The sequence below is a fragment of the Dendrobates tinctorius genome, unplaced genomic scaffold, assembly GCF_039654945.1.
Source record: "Dendrobates tinctorius isolate UK_male_01 unplaced genomic scaffold, ASM3965494v1 ptg000697l, whole genome shotgun sequence".
Classification (NCBI taxonomy): domain Eukaryota; kingdom Metazoa; phylum Chordata; class Amphibia; order Anura; family Dendrobatidae; genus Dendrobates; species Dendrobates tinctorius.
Genome location: NW_027362342.1, coordinates 7,501 through 12,500, shown reverse-complemented (window position 1 = coordinate 12,500; position 5,000 = coordinate 7,501). Strand labels below are relative to the sequence as shown.

Sequence of the window (5,000 nt, the reverse complement as noted above, 5' to 3'; positions counted from 1 at the left end):
TACAACTGACCCTTCTTTCTAAACTGTCATATAACCCTCTCAGCATCTGTACATTTTTTTCTAAAAGCATGTGGAGAGAGACTGCTACGACCATGAAGGGATGATAACCCTCAATCTTTTGACCCAAAGTAAGACGCCTTTTCCATAGGCCACTTGCTCTTCAAATTGGCGCATGAGGCTTTCATAACAACCGATCACTACATTTAAATTTTTTTCAAAAAGAGTGCAGAAAGACAATGCCACAAACACGAAAGGACTTGAAACCTCAAACTTCTGATCCAAAGTCAGACACTTTATTCATTAGGCCAAACAGTCTTTTGAATGGCACATGATGGTTGAGTACGTGGTCCCTTGGTCTAGAATAAGAATAAACTTTTTTTTAAAAAACACGTGGAAACTGACTGCCATGTCGGGACCCGAACCCTCAAAACCCTGATCCTAAGCCTGACAGCATCTTACCCATTGATGTATTCTCTCTCTCTCTCTCTCCCACCCCCCGTTTGGTCAGAATCCACCTTATCCGTTCATTTATTTATTTTTTCTCGTTCTCTCTGTCTCTCTGCTTTCTCTTCATTCTCTCTCAAACATAATGACATTGTTCTTACATTTTCAAGAAAATTGTAGCTAAATTTCTCTTTGATTAGCTGAATGGGAATAATTCTAGCACTCTCAGCGCAGTTAGTCAGGATGGCCGAGTGGTCTAAGGCGCCAGACTTAAGAGTGTTCTGTTTCCCTTGAGGTGGGTATTCTGGTCTCCAAATGGAGGCGTGGGTTCAAAACCCACTTCTGACAGCTGCTTTTAGTGTCCTTACTTGTCTAAAACTGACATGTCTCTCTATACTGTCATATAACCCTCTCAGCATGTGTACATTCTATTCTAAAAGCATGTGGAGGGAGACTGCCACCACCATGAAGGGATGATAACCCTAAATCTTCTGATCTAAAGTAAGATTCCTTTTCCATTTGACCACGTGCTCTTCAGAATGGCGCATGATGCTTTCGTAACAAACGCTCAGTATATATACATTTTTTCAAAAAGTGTGGAGAAAGAGAATGCCACGACCACGAAGGGACTTGAACCCTCAATCTTCTGATCCGAAGTCAGACGCCTTATCCATTAGGCCACGCTGTCTTTTGATTGGCATGTGATGCTTGAGTACGTGGTTCCGTGGTCTAGAATAAGAATCTTACTGAGTCCAATGACGTAGACACGCTTACAGCTCTCTCTCAGCACGTGTATACTTTTTTTCAAAAAACTCATGGAAACTGACTGCCATGATGGGACTCGAACCCTCAAAATTCTGATCTGAAGTCAGACGGCATCTTACCCATTGATGTTCTCTCTCTCTCTCTTCTCTCTCTCTCTCTCTCTCTCTCTCTCTCTCTCTCTCTCTCTCTCTCTCTCTCTCTCTCTCTCTCTCTCTCTCTCTCTCTCTCTCTCTCTCTCTCTCTCTCTCTCTCTCTCTCCACAATTACCATCTTCAGAATCAAAATGTGATCACATTGTCTTTATATTTTCTTGGTAAATTCAAGCAAAATTCCTCCTTAGTTAACGATGCTTGCATTCGTGCTCCATGGTGCAGATTAATATTCTCACATTCTAGAATGTTACCTACTCTGATTACTATGGCACGCTTACATCTCTGTCTCTCAGCATGTGTATACATTTTTTCCAAAAAAGCACATGGAAACAGACTACCACAACTGGACTCAAACACTCAATGTTCTGATCTGAAGTCAGGCCCTTGCATTCATGCTCCCATGGTCCAGAATAAACATTCTCACATTCTAGAAAATTACCTAGTCTGATGACTATGACACGCTAACATCTCTGTCTCTCAGCATGTGTATAAATTTTTGATCTAAAGAAAGACACCTTACCCATTCTCTCTCCTTAATCTATCTTTCTATCTCTCTCTCTCTCTCCACAATTACCATCTTCAGAATCAAAATGTGATCACATTGTCTTTATATTTTCTTGGTAAATTCAAGCTTAATTCCTCCTTAGCTAACGATGCTTGCATTCATGCTCCATGGTGCAGAATAACATTCTCACATTCTAGAATCTTACCTACTCTGATTACTATAGCACACTTACATCTTTGTCTCTCAGCATGTGTATACATTTTTTCCAAAAAGCACATTCAAACAGACTACCACAACTGGACTCAAACACTCAATGTTCTGATCTGAAGTCAGGCCCTTGCATTCATGCTCCCATGGTCCAGAATAACATTCTCACATTCTAGAAAATTACCTAGTCTGATGACTATGACAACGCTAACATCTCTGTCTCTCAGCATGTGTATAAATTTTTGATCTAAAGAAAGACACCATACCCATTCTCTCTCTTAATCTATCTTTCTATCTCTCTCTCTCTCTCCACAATTACCATCTTCAGAATCAAAATGTGATCACATTGTCTTTATATTTTCTTGGTAAATTCAAGCTTAATTCCTCCTTAGCTAACGATGCTTGCATTCATGCTCCATGGTGCAGAATAACATTCTCACATTCTAGAATCTTACCTACTCTGATTACTATAGCACGCTTACATCTTTGTCTCTCAGCATGTGTATACATTTTTTCCAAAATCACATGGAAACAGACTACCACAACTGGACTCAACCTCTCATTGTTCTGATATGAAGTCAGACCCTTGCATTCATGCTCCCTTGGTCCAGAACAGCTTTCTTATATTCTAGAATCTTACCTAGTCTGATGACTATGACACGCTAACATCTCTGTCTCTCAACATGTGTATAAATGTTTGATCTAAGAAAGACACCTTACCCATTCTCTCTCTTAATCTATCTTTCTATCTCTCTCTCTCTCTCCACAATTACCATCTTCAGAATCAAAATGTGATCACATTGTCTTTATATTTTCTTGGTAAATTCAAGCTAAATTCCTCCTTAGTTAACCGAATGGGAATAGCTGTAGCACCCACAATGCAGTTTGTCAGGATGGCCGAGTGGTCTAAGGCGCCAGACTCAAGAATGATTTCTTTCCCCACATAGAGCTGGTTTTCTGGTCTCCAAATGGAGGCATGGGTTCAAATCCCACTTCTAACAGCTGCTTTTTGTGTCCTTACTTGTCTACAACTGACCCTTCTTTCTAAACTGTCATATAACCCTCTCAGCATCTGTACATTTTTTTCTAAAAGCATGTGGAGAGAGACTGCTACGACCATGAAGGGATGATAACCCTCAATCTTTGACCCAAAGTAAGACGCCTTTTTCATAGGCCACTTGCTCTTCAAATTGGCGCATGAGGCTTTCATAACAACCGATCACTACATTTAAATTTTTTTCAAAAAGAGTGCAGAAAGACAATGCCACAAACACGAAAGGACTTGAAACCTCAAACTTCTGATCCAAACTCAGACACTTTATTCATTAGGCCAAACAGTCTTTTGAATGGCACATGATGGTTGAGTACGTGGTCCCTTGGTCTAGAATAAGAATAAACTTTTTTTAAAAAAACACGTGAAACTGACTGCCATGTCGGGACCCCGAACCCTCAAAACCCTGATCTTAAGCCTGACGGCATCTTACACATTGATGTATTCTCTCTCTCCCACCCCCCGTTTGGTCAGAATCCGCCTTATCCGTTCATTTATTTATTTTTACTCGTTCTCTCTGTCTCTCTGCTTTCTCTTCATTCTCTCTCAAACATAATGACATTGTTCTTACATTTTCAAGAAAATTGTAGCTAAATTTCTCTTTGATTAGCTGAATGGGAATAATTCTAGCACTCTCAGCACAGTTAGTCAGGATGGCCGAGTGGTCTAAGGCGCCAGACTTAAGAGTGTTCTGATTCCCTTGAGGTGGGTATTCTGGTCTCCAAAAGGAGAATGCCACGACCACGAAGGGACTTGAACCCTCAATCTTCTGATCCGAAGTCAGACACCTTATCCATTAGGCTACTCGGACTTTTGATGGGCATGTGATGCTTGAGTACGTGGTTCCGTGGTCTAGAATAAGAATCTTACTGAGTCCAATGACGAAGACACGCTTACATCTCTCTCTCAGCACGTGTATACTTTTTTTCAAAAAAGACGGCATCTTACCATTGATGTTCTCTCTCTCTCTCTCTCTCTCTCTCTCTCTCTCTCCACAATTACCATCTTCAGAATCAAAATGTGATCACATTGTCTTTATATTTTCTTGGTAAATTCAAGCAAAAATTCCTCCTTAGTTAACGATGCTTGCATTCGTGCTCCATGGTGCAGATTAATATTCTCACATTCTAGAATGTTACCTACTCTGATTACTATGGCACGCTTACATCTCTGTCTCTCAGCATGTGTATACATTTTTTTCCAAAAAAGCACATGAAACAGACTACCACAACTGGACTCAAACACTCAATGTTCTGATCTTAAGTCAGGACCTTGCATTCATGCTCCCATGGTCCAGAATAACATTCTCACATTCTAGAACATTACCTAGTCTGATGACTATGACACCGCTAACATCTCTGTCTCTCAGCATGTGTATAAATTTTTGATCTAAAGAAAGACACCTTACCCAATTCTCTCTCTTAATCTATCTTTCTATCTCTCTCTCTCTCTCCACAATTACCATCTTCAGAATCAAAATGTGATCACATTGTCTTTATATTTTCTTGGTAAATTCAAGCTTAATTCCTCCTTAGCTAATGATGCTTGCATTCATGCTCCATGGTGCAGAATAACATTCTCACATTCTAGAATCTTACCTACTCTGATTACTATAGCACGCTTACATCTTTGTCTCTCAGCATGTGTATACATTTTTTCCAAAAAGCACATTCAAACAGACTACCACAACTGGACTCAAACACTCAATGTTCTGATCTGAAGTCAGGCCCTTGCATTCATGCTCCCATGGTCCAGAATAACATTCTCACTTCTAGAAAATTACCTAGTCTGATGACTATGACACGCTAACATCTCTGTCTCTCAGCATGTGTATAAATTTTTGATCTAAAGAAAGACACCTTACCCATTCTCTCTC

General features: G+C 40.1%; 3 non-coding genes across 3 annotated transcripts; 2 read left to right on the top strand and 1 right to left on the bottom strand.

Annotated features, from left to right (window-relative positions):
* Positions 1-681: 681 nt before the first annotated feature.
* TRNAL-UAA (transfer RNA leucine (anticodon UAA)) lies at positions 682-792 on the top strand. Its single transcript has 2 exons — positions 682-719; positions 747-792. It is a non-coding gene; the product is annotated as a tRNA-Leu (tRNA).
* A 267-nt stretch (positions 793-1,059) lies between these two features.
* Positions 1,060-1,132, bottom strand: TRNAR-UCG (transfer RNA arginine (anticodon UCG)). The gene has a single exon. It is a non-coding gene; the product is annotated as a tRNA-Arg (tRNA).
* A 1,828-nt stretch (positions 1,133-2,960) lies between these two features.
* On the top strand, positions 2,961-3,074 carry TRNAL-CAA (transfer RNA leucine (anticodon CAA)). The gene is made up of 2 exons: positions 2,961-2,998; positions 3,029-3,074. It is a non-coding gene; the product is annotated as a tRNA-Leu (tRNA).
* Positions 3,075-5,000: the final 1,926 nt, after the last annotated feature.